We start from the raw sequence: 15,264 nt of genomic DNA on the forward strand, positions 1-15,264 counted from the left end.
AAGAATTAATTGTTCTTGAACAATTTAAAAATACCATTTCGGATCGTGTTGCAGTCTACCTAAATGAACGCAAACCTGATTCAGCGTATGAGGCGGCCGTTATGGCTGATGAATTCACGTTGACTCATAAAACTAGTTTTACTTCTAGGCCTGATGAAAACTTTCGAAAAGAACCTTGGCGAAAGCAAAGTAAGTTTTCTAAATTTACATGCGAGTTACCTGGCAAACAATTACACAGCTCCGAGGAAGGAAAAGATAGGGCAAATCAGTGTAATTATTGTCATGGGTTTGGTCACTGGAAGAACGAGTGTCCAATATTGAAGACAAAACTGGACAGTTCTAAAGTGAATGTGAAATTTGGTTCTTCTGTAAGGCCAGTTGCATTGGCTGTAACTCCCTCAACAGTGAATAATGTGCAGAAAGATTGTTCGCCATGTGTTTCACCTTTTGCGCCATTCATTACACAGGGTTCTGTTAGAATGATAGATTCCACAAAAACCGTACCAGTTAAGATATTACGTGATACGGGATCGTCAGAAACCTTTGTGTTAGAATCGGTATTACCTTTCTCAACTGATTCTTATACTGGAAGTAATGTGTTAATTAAAGGCATTGGCTTAAATGTTATGTCTGTACCACTTCATAAGATTATGTTGTATTCTGAGTTGATCCAGGGAGAAGTGGAAGTGGCTGTTCGTCCCAGCTTGCCTGTGGAAGGAGTACACATTGTTTTGGGGAATGACTTGGCTGGTGATCGTGTTTGGCGAGATGTTTCACCACATGTAGTGGTTACACCATCGCCGGTTATTTTGAAACCAGATTGTAATGACAATTTGATTTCTTCAAGTGTGTTACCATCTTGTGTAATAACACGTTCTATGAGTAAAACACAAGTTGAATCTATTAAGCCGGTGAGTAAAATGCTGGATATCCCTTCAATTTTGTCTGTGTCACGTGAGGAATTGATTGAAAATCAGAGAGCTGATTTAATTCTGACTGAATTATTTGACCAAGTTGTCTCGCATGACACAATTGTAAATCTTTCGTCTGGGTATTATCTAGACGAAGGATTGTTAGTTCGGAAGTGGACACCACAGGGAGAGTTTGCAATTGGTGACGAAATGGTACAAATTGTAATTCCCCAATCTCTTCGTCAGCTAGTGTTACAGACCGCACATGATATGTCTGGCCATATGGGTGTGAAAAAAACATATCAGTTAATTTTGAAAAGGTTTTTTTGGCCCAAATTGAAGCGTGACGTGTCTAAATACATTAAATGTTGTCACACATGTCAGCTTACTGGAAAACCCAACCAGTCTTTGAAACCGGCTCCTCTTTATCCAATTCCAGCCATTAGTCAACCGTTTGAGTACCTCATCATAGATTGTGTCGGGCCATTGCCTAAGTCAAAAACGGGTAGTGAATATTTGCTGACAGTCATGTGCCAAGTAACGAGATATCCCGCTGTATATCCTTTGCGTTCTATAACAGCTAAGCAAGTTATAAAAGCACTTACTCAGTTTATTTCAGTTTTTGGAATACCGCGAATTATTCAATCTGATCAGGGAAGTAATTTTACTTCTAATGTATTTACTCAAGTGTTGAAACAACTCCATATTCAACATAATCTTTCCAGTGCTTCTCATGCACAAAGTCAGGGAGCACTGGAGAGATTCCATCAAACGTTGAAGTCTTTGTTGAGGGCGTACTGCGTCCAAATGGGTATGAACTGGGAGACTGGTCTACCTTGGTTAATGATGGCAGCTCGGGAAGCTGCACAAGAAAGTACTGGATTCAGTCCGAACGACCTTGTTTTTGGTCATGATGTGCGAACTCCGTTAACTGTTTTATCGGCAGACTGGGAAAAATCCGATCCCCCGAAAAATGTTTTGTCTTACGTTAATGATTTTCGTAGACGAATTTATGAGGCAAGCCAGTTGGCAAAGGCATCATTGAATAAAGCACAAGATCGAATGAAACAATTGTTCGATCGTCGAACGGAGTTGCGTTCCTTTCAGCCGGGAGACCGGGTGCTGGTGTTGTTGCCTATTGTTGGGTCTCCTTTTCAGGCAAAGTTTCTTGGACCATATACGGTTGCGCGCCAGATTTCTGATCTGAATTATATAATTAATACGCCAGATCGAAGAAAAAAGACGAGAGTTTGTCATGTGAACTTGTTGAAACCTTATTATGCTTGTAAGGATTTCAATGCGTCAAATGATATTGGGCCTGATTCTTTTGTTAAACCTGTTCTGTTGGCAGATTCTTCTGTTAACAAGGACCATCTAAAATTGGGTTTTACGCAAAATCTGGTAAGTGGGGAGGAAGAAGAAATCTATCCTGGAGATTGTGTTCTTCAAGGTCGTCTTCGAAATTCGGAAGCATTGAGTTCTATGCGTAACCGGCTTAACCATCTAACGGATGTACAGTGTAATGATATGATTAATTTGATTAATGAGTATTCTACACTGTTTTCCGATACTCCTTCTTGTACAAATTTGATTGAGCATGACATTGACGTCGGAGATTCGAGTCCTATTCGTCAGCGGTATTATAGAGTGTCTGAAAATAAGAAAAAACATCTGGATGAGGAAATCGAGTATATGTTGAAAAATAACATTGCTGAACCTTCATTCTCTAGTTGGGCATCTCCATCTTTGCTTGTGAATAAACCTGACAAGTCGTTTAGGTTCTGTACAGATTACAGAAAGCTAAATGCCATAACGAAGCCTGATTGTTTTCCACTGCCTCGAATCGAGGATTGTGTTGATCAGATAGGAAACGCAAGATTTGTAAGCAAGTTTGATCTTCTTAAAGGTTACTGGCAGGTGCCTTTAACTGCCAGAGCCCGAGAGCTTTCTGCTTTTATAACGCCTTCCGGATTATACTCATATAAAGTGATGAGTTTCGGATTGAGAAATGCCCCCGCAACGTTTCAACGTTTAATGAATCGAGTAACATCTGGATTGAAGGGCTGCACTGTATATCTGGACGACGTTGTCGTTTTTAGTGAAACTTGGGGGGAACATTTGGTTCAGATTCGAGCGTTGTTTGACCGTTTTGTATGGGCCAATTTAACTGTTAACTTGATGAAGTGTGACTTTGCAAAAGCTACCGTCACCTATCTGGGGAAGGTGGTTGGACAAGGACAAGTACGCCCCGTTCGTGCAAAGGTAGAGGCGATAGATGACTATCCTACTCCTACTACAAAGAAGGAGCTAATGCGGTTTTTGGGGATGGTAGGATTTTATCGCTGTTTTTGCAGAAATTTTTCTACGGTGGCAGTGCCTCTGACAAATTTGCTGAGGGGAGGAGCAGTATTTCGCTGGACTCCGCTGTGTCAGAAATCATTTGAAAGTGTTAAGATGCTTCTGACAGAAGCCCCTGTGTTGGCAGCTCCGAGGTTTGATCAAGCATTTAAGTTACAAGTTGATGCCAGTAATTTGGGTGCTGGTGCTGTATTGTTGCAAAACTCTGATGACATTGACCATCCTATCGCGTTCTTCTCTAGGAAATTTAATAAATACCAGCTTAATTATTCCGTGATAGAGAAGGAAGCTCTTGCTTTAATTTGGGCTCTACAACACTTTGATGTGTATGTTGGATCGTCAGTGGGAACATTAGTGGTCTATACGGATCACAATACTTTAGTTTTCTTGCACTCCTTACAAAACCCTAATCAAAGACTGATGAGATGGTGTTTATTTCTTCAGAGTTAACTGTTGGATATACGTCATATTAAAGGTTCCGAGAATGTGACTGCTGATGCTTTGTCCCGTGTTCATGTGGTTTAGGACTTTAAAGTTTGTAATTTCTTTCTCTTTCTGTTTCTGTCTTAATATTGCTTCCTAGGCGCCAGGTTGCTGAGAGGAAGAGATGGGGAAAGGAGTGAAAAACAACTTTGATACCAACTGTCATTTAAACTACTACAAATTTGGATCGTGGGATTTGTGTTTTTCTTTATTAAGACTCTGTGGTCTTTTTTTTAGGGGGGGTGTGTGATGAGCCTCTGCGATGAGCCTCCAGGTGTTCCTGCTTTGGTCGACCGGTGGGAGTGGCTAGGAGACTCATTGTTTCGGCTGCTAATGAATTCCACCTGTGTCTCTAGTTTAAAAGGAAGTGTGTGAGTGGAAAAGAAGGTTGTTGATTGCCTTTGTGAGGATGTCCTGAGTTTGGTGCTCCTGGGTTAAGTTGTTTGTTTTTCTTTATTATATGATTTTGTTTTGGTTCTTTCTGATATTTTAACATCTTTTATCAGAAAGATGTTGCAGTAGTTTTGTTGATTATTTTATTGTTTAAATCCTACTTTTTCTATCTATGTTAAATAAAACATTTAATTACCCTTACCAACCACCTAGTCCTCCTCTTATTTGTCGCGGCTCTGAGCCAGTCGTGACAGTGCTTAAACTGTTCTCAAAAAGTGTTGCGGAGTATGAGAACATCAGGCATGGACACATCATTTTCCTAATTTTTCTTCATTATTATTATACATGAATATTCAGTAAATATTTTTTCTGTCATCTAAAGTAGTCTAGGAAAACATCCATTTAATTTTTTTCTTAATATTTTTGTGTTGATTTGATTAAATTACAACATAACGCATGCTCAAACACAGCCGGATACATTGCGGTAATGAGAATTTCAGCAGAAAATGAGATAAAATTTTACAATTATAAATTCTTATGTTGAAATCACACATTGTGCAAGGTAGAACACAGTATTGTGTTAATTCTGATGCTTTTTAATGTTACTATATTACACATTTTAAAGCTAAAATCATTAGTGCCGTGCTGTTTCAATGGTTTCGTGAGAATCACCCACATACACAAGGTAATCTGGTGGTTTTATCAAACTGTGTAGCATTTGCCTATCATAAAAAAATCATTAAAATGTAAAAGAAATACTAGGCAGATTTTTCCTTATTTATATAGTGAAAAAGGTCAGTTAGAAGTGAAGGAAAGCACAACGTTCTCCAAAAGAGAAGATAGGTTTTTATCATTTTATCATTTACATTTGTTTTGTTGCCATATCAGATATTTTATAACATGCATAACATCGTGGAGTGTAACTTTATGTTTTGACAGACTTGTTTTATATTGTTGTAAACATTCATGTACTAATTTAAATGCCAAAAAAGCCTAGTCTGTGAAATATGTTATTTCTTGGGGGTGGAGCACTAAGACATCAGATAACATTTAGTTTAACAGACACAGGACTTTATGAGTCCTGTCTTTTGTGCCGTATATGATAGTCGCAAATGGATTTTAAAGTCATATTTTAGTACTGGATTTCTCAAGAATGGCTTATATTGATGTCAATTAATTTAATAAACATATAAAAAACTTATGAAAATTTCTTTCTACTTTTAATTCATAATGCACTTAACATGTTTAAAAAAATAAATGCTAAGATACAAAACAATATCCAAGTCATGTAATCCAATATTACATTCAGAGGTCCATGGTTGATGGTCACATGACAGGTTTTTCACACCATATTTCTATTAGTATTTTTTTGTAAGGTTAAAAAAGTCTGTGATTTGCCCGCCAAAGCAAATTCTAATTAAATCCTTCAATTTGAATATTTATTTATTACATATTTTTATATTAACTTGGCTTCTTTTATGTATGCTAACATTTTAAACAATGAAAAAACATATCAAGAAATAAAATAAAACCAACAAGTAAACCAAAAAAGTTTTGAGTAGAATATATCAAAAACGTCGCCCTCTGAATGGTTTTATAAATTGTAGTAGCCCTTGCTCACAAAAAGGTTGGAGACCCCTGATCTAAACCCTGTCCTGGAAACTGCCCCGTACAATAGTCATTAAAAATAAGTGAACTGTACTCAAACTTGTGAAAAAACTTTTATGTGTGTTCAACAATTTTATCACTTTGAGTTTTACAAACTTCAATAAAAGGAGTCAAAGAATTTAGCTAACTCAAAACATTTTTATTTTCGTTTTATTTTTATTAGTTACTTATTTCAATACCACAGACTCATTTGAACAAACACTGTCAATAATTGCAACTTTTATCAATTGTGATGACTTTTATGCCATTCAATCTGTCCGTTAAGCCATAGATATATACACTAGATGTCGCCTTGGCTACGGCAGTTCATTGGACCGAATGCGTCAAACAGAGCCGCAATCTTGAAACAGGGGAATCCCGCATCAGCGTCATTGTAGGCAATGGTGTAACAGAAATAAAATCACCATAAATCGTCACAAACGCTATTTTCTTGGTTTTCTTTTTGTTCGTTTCAACAGTCAGACATGTATTTAGCATTTTGTCCAGGAAAAAATAAAAGTTTTGATTTTATGAAAATTTACTTTTTCTAACTGTAATGCATAGTGCTAGTAGCCCTTTTATCCATGCGCAGCACAAAAGTCCGGCATCGTCCATAAATTCGAAGTACAGGCGGAGATAGCAGCTTTACCTAGATACTTCCTATGACAAGACCCCTGTTCTAAGATGGCGGCGGTTTTGACGCATGCTCAGAGCCCCAAGGCGACATCTAGTGTATATATCTATGCCCATTAAGCTAAGAAAGAGTCTCTCATTGTAAATTTTCTTCAATTAAATTAACATTAAGTCAACACGATTGGTTAAGAAGGATTTCAAGTTCCCAGCATCCTTTGCATGAGCCTGCATTGCGAGACATTTAAAAAATAATATTTTATGTTATGTACTTTTCAGTATAGAGAAAGACTCAATAGTGTTAAACATTCATTTATGTTGGAGATTTGGAAGAGTTTGCTATTTTTTGTTTTGGTTTTCATTAGTAATAGTCTACAGGAAATTTACGAATACACTAGGCCTATGTAATATCAAATATAATACATACACAAGTTAATCTGGTGGTGTCCTAGTTGGCTGTGGTTACCATTGTTCAGAAGTGTATATATGTGCGGCTGTAGGTCAGATGATATTTTATTATATTAAGTGAATGCCAGTATTGCGCCTAGGCATTTCACACTTACACCTGTTTGTTTTACTACGATCAAAGAAAACATCAATGCGCACGTGTGGTGCGAAAATCTTGGCTATTTAAGGTTTTACAACTGTACACATGTCCCAAAGGTACTCAGTATACACTGAGTCTTTAAGAAAGCTCCCAATTAGAGAAATATTGCCTCTAAAATTATAACAGCACAAGTTCACAGTTGTATAAACTCGAACTGATTTTGCCAAGTGAGAGATGTTCTCAGGGCAACATATTGTGTTGACCCAAGGACAACATTTTTCTAAATAAAACCTAAACCCACCCCAAACCCTAACCATAACCAAACCCCAAAATCTGAGGTACATGATACAAGGCTTAAAATAAAGGACTGCCCGGTGGCCCGGGGCAAGCGTGAGAGACGTTCGGGACAGTAAAAAGTATTGTCACTTACCTGATCGGGCCAGTGCTTCACCCTCAGTCACTAAAAATATATTTTCATCAATTAATATTATTTAACATCTTGGAAGCAGACATTTACACAACAAAAGAAACAATGCAACATTTTGCACAATTTTGTCAGTTTACAGGTAAAGCAGAAAAATTGGGAGCCTTTCATTGGAACATGTCTGTTGTATATGTATACAATTATATTTGACTTTTGAATTATTATTTTTAAATATGTGACACTGACATTTTTTTATTGGGGGCCAGTGAAAATTTTGCCAGGGCAGGTGAAAACCTGAACCACTGACCCAATCGGGCCAGTATAAAAAATTATTTGCGTTGAGCCCTGTGATAGCTAATCCTGGTTGTAAGCTTAAACTTAAAACAAACTGTAAATTTATTTCTGAAATTTGATTGGTTGATTAAAATGTTGTCCCAGCCGGGTCAACATAATGTTGCCCTGTGGACATCAGCCACTTAGCAAAATCAGGAGAGCTGTTTTCAAGTTTTTAAAGATTTTAAAGAAAAAAGACAATGCAAATTATTAATATTGTTTTAATTAAGTGTTCATATTTATTTAGGTTTATCTCTTCTTTCTTGCTACATACATTATTTCCCAAATTTTTTATGTTTTGTGTCTTTAGTGTGCCTTACCCACTGAGATTTAAGGCAGTTTTGAAACATATATTTATTGTTAAGGTTGCTGCAGTAAAGAAATCAAAAATTGTTCTCTTCAGGTTTATACCTCCAACATTACTGTTTTTATTGAGTTGAAATAAACAGTGTATCAAAATAGTACGTTAGATGTTCTTAGGTTTATTTAAGAAGTAACGTTAGGGGACAGTGGGGGCGAAAGTAACGTGGGACGAAAGTAACAAAGCGATCTTCTTTGAGCCCTTATAACATTTGCATCCCAAACTATGACAGCATCTTTAGCACACAAACCGTTGACAGAGCTGACAAATATTGCGTTATTTACTCACCGTTTTCCGCGTGTATATCCAGAAAGGTGTTTTCAACCATGATAAGTAAATTCCAAAAGCAGTCATTTTTTCTCAAAACGCGCTGTGTTTGTTTTATCTAATACTGAACAATCTACAAGTTATTTAGTGCTGCAACTCATCATGAAGTTTGACTTCTCAGAGTTTTTCAAAATAAAAGTAAATCGGGTTTAAATGTGAGAAGATCACTCTTTTGATCACTCTATTAGTATTGAAAGAACAGCTTTATCAGAACAACCCATCTTATTGAGATGTCTCATTTGAATTATTAAATGAAATTGTAAATTTATTAAGATTTTTTTATACGTATTGATTATTGAACAGAAATGGTGTTGATGACAACATAGTTGTGGCGTACAGCGCCCTCATGTGGACTATACCTTTTAGGTCACTAGACAAAAAGAAAGCAATTTACTCTACAATTTGTATATTGCACACCGGCACTTTATGTAGTTTTTCTTTTGTGTTCTGTTTTCATTTCTGTGTTTCATGAACTACAGTATATGTAGTCCAGTCTTTTAATGTGTTTCGTCTTATGCACTGTGTTTTTGGGGTAGGCTTCCAATGTACCGTCCTGCTGTTTCACTGCTTAAAGTGAAATGACAATAATTCCTTAAAACGAAGAGATGTAATTTAAAGCACTTTTCTAAAAAGGCAAAAAGCATGCAGCATCAAAGCTGTTATCAGTGTTGGCCATCATCTTTTTCATAACGGCTTTGCAGAAGATCTTGGGCCCTATGCATAGGCCCCCATGCCCCACCCCCATAATATATTCCAGACTTTTCAAGAGCCCTCTCTTCCTTTGGGGCCCTGGTAATCAGTACTGGTTTTAACCCCAGTCTGACGCCCCTGCACACAAGTTTCTGTAAATTTTTCATAAAACACACAAAATACCTCAATTCAGTAAAGCAGTAATAAAATTTTAAGCATGGAACAACAATGGGCCAAATTTTTACATAAATAAATCAATTTTAAATTAATGAAAGCATAAATTATTAGTTTATATTTGTGAATACTTTCTGCTAGTATAAATAGGAATATACAAATATTTGCATTTCAGAAAGATAAACACCTGCAAAAGAACAATTAATAAAAGATAATTATAAAAAATCCCCCCAAAAATTAGCATCAGCTGCAAATGCATTACCTTATATAAACTTATCTGTATTGACATGATAGGCAGGGCAAGTAAACTTGATCAAACGCAGAGTATAGACGGGACAGGAGAGTTAACTTTGTGTCTTCAGAGGCTTACAGGAGCGAAAGTAATTAAACCAAACAGTAAGAAATGAGCACCGGGTAAGTTGACTACTTTAATTTAGTCTGAAAGAGAATCTTTATCTAAAATCATAGTTTTTGAATAGCAAATAAAACAGTATTAGAATGATTTATGGTTTCTTATAATAGGGCTGCGCAATTGCAGGTAAAAAAAACTTTCAAATTGTATTAATAATTTGTATTATTAAAAACCTCTGTCAATTAATTAAAATGTTTTGTGAAATAAATGGTCTTAACTTTTCTTGACTTTTAAACTTTAGTCTTCTGACCTGCACATTATATAGTTAAGTTTACTTTAGTAAAAGTTTTAATTAGTAATCACAAATGCCTACATTAGTGTATTTCATAATTGTTGTTTATGCTGCTATATGTTTTATAATCCAAAGTTAAAATATAGAATTATGTAGTCTACACAAGCTCAGTTACAATACAACCAGAGATCTTTATAATATGTTTTAAATGGAGAAATACAAATTTGCTTGTTGTCTTGGTGAAGTAATATTTTCTGATTTATCTTTATTGCACAGGGGAAAATTACAGGAGTTACTGACACAGTATGTTGAGGACACCCTGACTTACATTCAGATAGTAATAAACTTCTGTGAGAGAGATTCTCTAAAAAACTGGATGCATCAGATAAAGATAGAACTGAATAAAATAAAAGATATCAAGCAACAAGCAGACAAAAATAAGTTTGTCGATGTAAAAAACTTAGAAATCAAGGCCAGGAACTTTGAAGAGTACCTAAAGGCTAAGATCACAGCTGACTCCACACAAAAGAAACTGGAGAAGAAGCTGGGTGCTGTCCTGAAAAACACATTTGAGGAGCTGGAGAAACTTGACCACTTCTTGGATGCAGTGGAAAAGCTAGCAGTTACCTCTCTATCTGTCTTTACTGATCATAGTGTCCTGCTGAATGAGGGGAGCCTTGCAAGTGTGCGATCACTCATCACAGCTGCCAGAATGGCGTCTCCTCTTCTTATCCACTTTAAAAGAAATAATGAAACATTCTTCCTTCCTATTCTCTATAATGTGGAATTTCTGGCCTTTCAACTAGAGAAATACATTAACATTACTCAGCAGCTTTGTAATAGAATGTTAGTACTGACATTTAATTACTAAAAAAATATGATTATTTGAAAATAAATACAGTTTCTTAAGCAACAATTAAAGAATGAAGGAAATACAATATGATCTTCGGCTTCCAAATCTTATTGCCATGATCAGTGTCTTTGAAGTTGGTTTCTTATATTATTTATGTATTTCACAGATCTGAGCAAGATATGTTGTCTGCAGACAACCATGGGTAAGTGTTATTAAAGTACTAAAAACATGTTCCTGTCCTCTCTTTATATTTATATTATTCTATGTTAATATTTTATACCATAGTATACTATATGTAAGCAATAAGGTACGAGAGGCTGTGCTGTATCGTGAATAAGTAACGGCTGAAGGGCGTTGTTAGGCACGGCGCGAAGCGGAGTGCCTGCAACCCCTTCAGCCGTTACTTATTCACATGTAAGGGGCAAAATGTGGCCCCATCCATCCGTTTGGCCCAACGACGGAATCCAAACGAAGGGTAATAGCGCGTTCAGTCTTTTCCGGCGCTTGCAAGTGACGTTTTGGCATTTATGCAATTTTGTATTATTATCTGACTCCAAGATAATGTTAATATTAATTGGATTGATGATTACTTTTAACAGTTACAGAATTTGGGTGGATGTTTGGTTATTCTTGTTTAGCCCTACTTGTTATTGCATCCGTTCATTCGGCTACTCATGTCGCTTTGGACTCACGCACCGGCCGTTTATTAATATTTAATAATCATGCGGGCCCACGATCACAACCGAATCAGGCTTGGTCGCTGCTAGAGGTTTGACCATATGTTCAGAAGGCCGCCTTTTATGCGTGCTCATCTCTGAACATACTTTATTTAGTCCCCATAGAGGTGCAACTTAATTATTACAATATTTATTTCTAACCAGAGGCTCACGACCACTATCATAAAACAAACTGACCGTCTTCTCCAACGATAGCTTTGTATAGTCGTGCCATAATTTAATATGCAACTTAGATAGATTAATATTGAAATAACCAGAGGTTGAGGCTCGTCTGATTTAGAGTGGTCAGACAACATTTACTTGTTACTCTAAACAGGAAATTAGCCTCCACGCATCTAATTTAACTTAAACTAGCGCCAAGTGCTAGTCGGATCTCCAAAATCCTCCGCTGATGTACTACTATGCCATCTAGTCTGGGATTTTGTTCCGGTACTAGCCTGATTTTCAGACGTTGCGGAAACAAGGATACATCGTAATTTACTAATCATGTCAATAACTTTCGTAGCCGCAGAATAAATCCAAACATAACAATTTATTAACCAGGTAAGGAAAAACATAATTCAGAAGCCAATTTACATTCCAATTCAAATACAAAACAAACGAAAAACCATTGCATACCTGGTAAGGAGATGAAGATCTGGTTACAGATTCTTCAAAATAAAATAAAAATACATGATGCTATATCAAAGATACAGCATCATGGGGTGCATTTCTAGATATTGAAAGTCCCGCCTAAATCTTGTACACATCTCCTTAAATAACCAGAGAACAAAGCATATAGGAATTTGGTACTGATTGGTTGTTGTAAAACTAAGGGCTGTCCTTAATCTGTATACAGTGGGTGATTGGTTTATGCTTGGAATGGGAGGTGTCTATTAACATTGAATGAAGTTTCACATATACTTTAACATTGTATTCTGTTGTTATATGGGTGAGACCATTGTAACCACTTGCAATGAGATATTTCAATGAAAAACAAATAAGATACAGATTTTAGATTCTTTGTGCATGTAGCATTTCATATACAGTTTGCTTTGAGACAATAAGAATACAAATGTATGACACCCTAAAGGTGTGTCTTTGAAACCCAAATGTTTCTCAGTGGGAAGTCCACTGTGAATCGTAGAGAGTTGCTTTCCCGAGCACTCACGTTGCCCCCATGCAGTATCCTTTGGGGAGGTGCTATATTTATTCAGGAAATTGTCTTACACACAATACAGCACTTGCCTCGAGTACCTTATTGCTTTTATAAAACGGTTACCACACAATATTAAAGTAAAAAAAATATTAGTGCAACTTTCATGAAGTTAAATCAAGAAAAGCATTCCTTCCGCTAGAAAAAATAGTCCCTGACTGCGAACAACAACATGAAAGCTCAAATAAAAACAACAAACTGTTCTCAAACTTTGTCTCATTATATGTTTATGTGTTGCTAAGGGTGTTACTAAGGGCGCAGTGATATTAAATAGAACTGTTGTGAAGCGGTCATAGCAGTGTTTTATCGTGAATAAAGCACACCTATTGACCAATCAGAATCAAGGATTGGAACTAACCGTTTTAACAATACTACACAACACAGATATATATTATGTTACGTTACATTACATTATTATTTATATTAATTTACATACATTTCCACATTTTAAAAAAATAGGAAACTTATCAAAACTATAAAATGCAATAAGATATTGTAATTACATATTAAAGAAATCCAAACACATCAAAACTGTGTTACATTTTAGTGTTTTCTAAAGTAGCCACCCTTTGTGTAGAATTTTCTGGCTTTTGTTTTCTATGTATATAGAGACAGACTTACATTTTAGAAATGCAATGCAAACATTTTCATGTCTTCCCATTGTCACTCAAGTCTGGGATAAGGAAACTGTGAAAGGTCTTTGGTAATTATATTAAATCTATTTACAGATGGATGAAGGATAAGCCTTTAGAGAAGTTCAGTCTGAATGTCAATGACAGCGAGAAAATGCTTAATCATTTAAACCAGTTAAGCAAAATTAGGTAAGCATTTTTTTGTAATTCAAGTTATATATATATTTTTCACTTCATTTAGAGATGGAAAAAGTGAAAACTTGTTTTCTTTATCTTTTGTTGTCCAGGATGGACCAGCACACCAGGATGACATTCATTTGGAAGGAAAATGCTCTGCTGTTTATTGCTTTGTTCAGTAAGCATCGCTCTAAAATGGAGCAGTTCCTGTCAGATCTGGAAGAAAGTGCAGTTCAACTGGACAAGATGAAGATGAGGGGCAGTATCTTCAATATAGCTGGTAGTTCAGTGGGGATAGTAGGAGGTGTCTTGTCCATTGTTGGCATTTCTCTCGCTCCTGCCACTGTTGGGGTGTCTTTGGCTCTCACTTTTGCAGGGCTTGGTCTGGGAGTGGCCAGTAGTTTGGTCACAGGTATTACTGAAAGTGTCAACAATTACCATTGTAAAAATGCACAAAGACTTTTCCAAGAATGTATCCATAATGTGGAAAAGATTCAAAGCTGTTTGAACAATGATGTTAACCATGCCCTCTTTATAGATCTCTTTTTCATTAGCAAAGACAGTATAAGTCTTGCAAAAGGGAGCAAGAGTGAAACATCTCCGCTCATTCGCTCCAGAGTAACTCTGTGGAAATCCGAACTTGATGCCTGGCAGAAGATTTATGATTCTTTATGCATAGGGATATGGAGGTATAGGAAGAGCCAGAAACTGCTGGAACAACCATTTTATCCTTATAAGAAGAGTATAATAATGAGAATATGGGAAATGTTCATATATATTAAAAATAAGATTTGTTTGAAGTTGAAAAAAATTAAGATGTGCATTAAATCTTTATATTTGAAATTGTTAGACCAGTTAGACCAAATATTTTAATGGCGTCCCTGATCATGTTTGATCAAGCCTCGCAATATGTTAAAATATGATTGAGATGTTTGCTTGATTCACAGCACACAAATATTTTAATTTTTTAAAGTAAAAATGATTTTCATTGAAGTGTTTGCTTTTGCAAAGATGTGTTAGGATTTGCATTTTGTGTCAATGTTTGGCGGTATTGTGTGTAGAGTTTTGAGAAATGGAACCAAAGTGTCAGAAATTGTGTGTAAACAATTTAAAAAAAATTTAAAGCCATGAACCACTTAGGTGTTCTTGGCTTATTGCTTTAATAAAATCTCATCTCACATTAATAAACACATTCTTGTATGTTTGTATTAAAGGCTTGGACTAAATGGCTAATTATTTGTTTTAAGTTATATTTGTAAATGCTGATGTAAACAGGCTGCTGATACTTAGGTTTGCTCATGTTCACTAATGTTCTCTTTTTCACTTTCTTCGATTTACCTCCCTGGCATGCAGGTAAAAAACAACAGGGGTTACTGTCTGAGTATGTTGTAATACTTTCCTGATATAACCAGAATTGGACCAAACATTTTAATGGCGACCTTGAGCATGTTTTATCAAGCCTAGCAATATGTTAAAATATGATTTACATGTTTACTTGATTCACAGCACACAGTCACATATAAATAAAAAATCATTACGTACTGGTGGAAGTCTAAGCTATGTTCTTGCTAAAGATAAATATTATTTTGAATGTGAAATCACAAATAATTTAATAAAAATATGGAATGCTAGTTGTGTTTGTGTCATATGTCTATGATTATGAAACACATTACAAACATAAAATTCTTTATTTTTATAATAGACTTTAGATAATAGATCTTTTTAAAGGGTATAGCATCACTGACAGC

General features: G+C 35.8%; 1 long non-coding RNA gene across 1 annotated transcript; it reads left to right on the top strand.

Moving 5' to 3' along the window:
- Nucleotides 1–9,608: 9,608 nt before the first annotated feature.
- On the top strand, nt 9,609–15,058 carry LOC129423826 (uncharacterized). Its single transcript, XR_012359249.1, has 4 exons — nt 9,609–9,692; nt 10,199–10,977; nt 13,436–13,528; nt 13,627–15,058. It is a non-coding gene; the product is annotated as an uncharacterized lncRNA (long non-coding RNA).
- The last annotated feature ends 206 nt before the right edge of the window (nt 15,059–15,264 follow it).

This window comes from Misgurnus anguillicaudatus, chromosome 19, assembly GCF_027580225.2.
Source record: "Misgurnus anguillicaudatus chromosome 19, ASM2758022v2, whole genome shotgun sequence".
Taxonomy (NCBI): domain Eukaryota; kingdom Metazoa; phylum Chordata; class Actinopteri; order Cypriniformes; family Cobitidae; genus Misgurnus; species Misgurnus anguillicaudatus.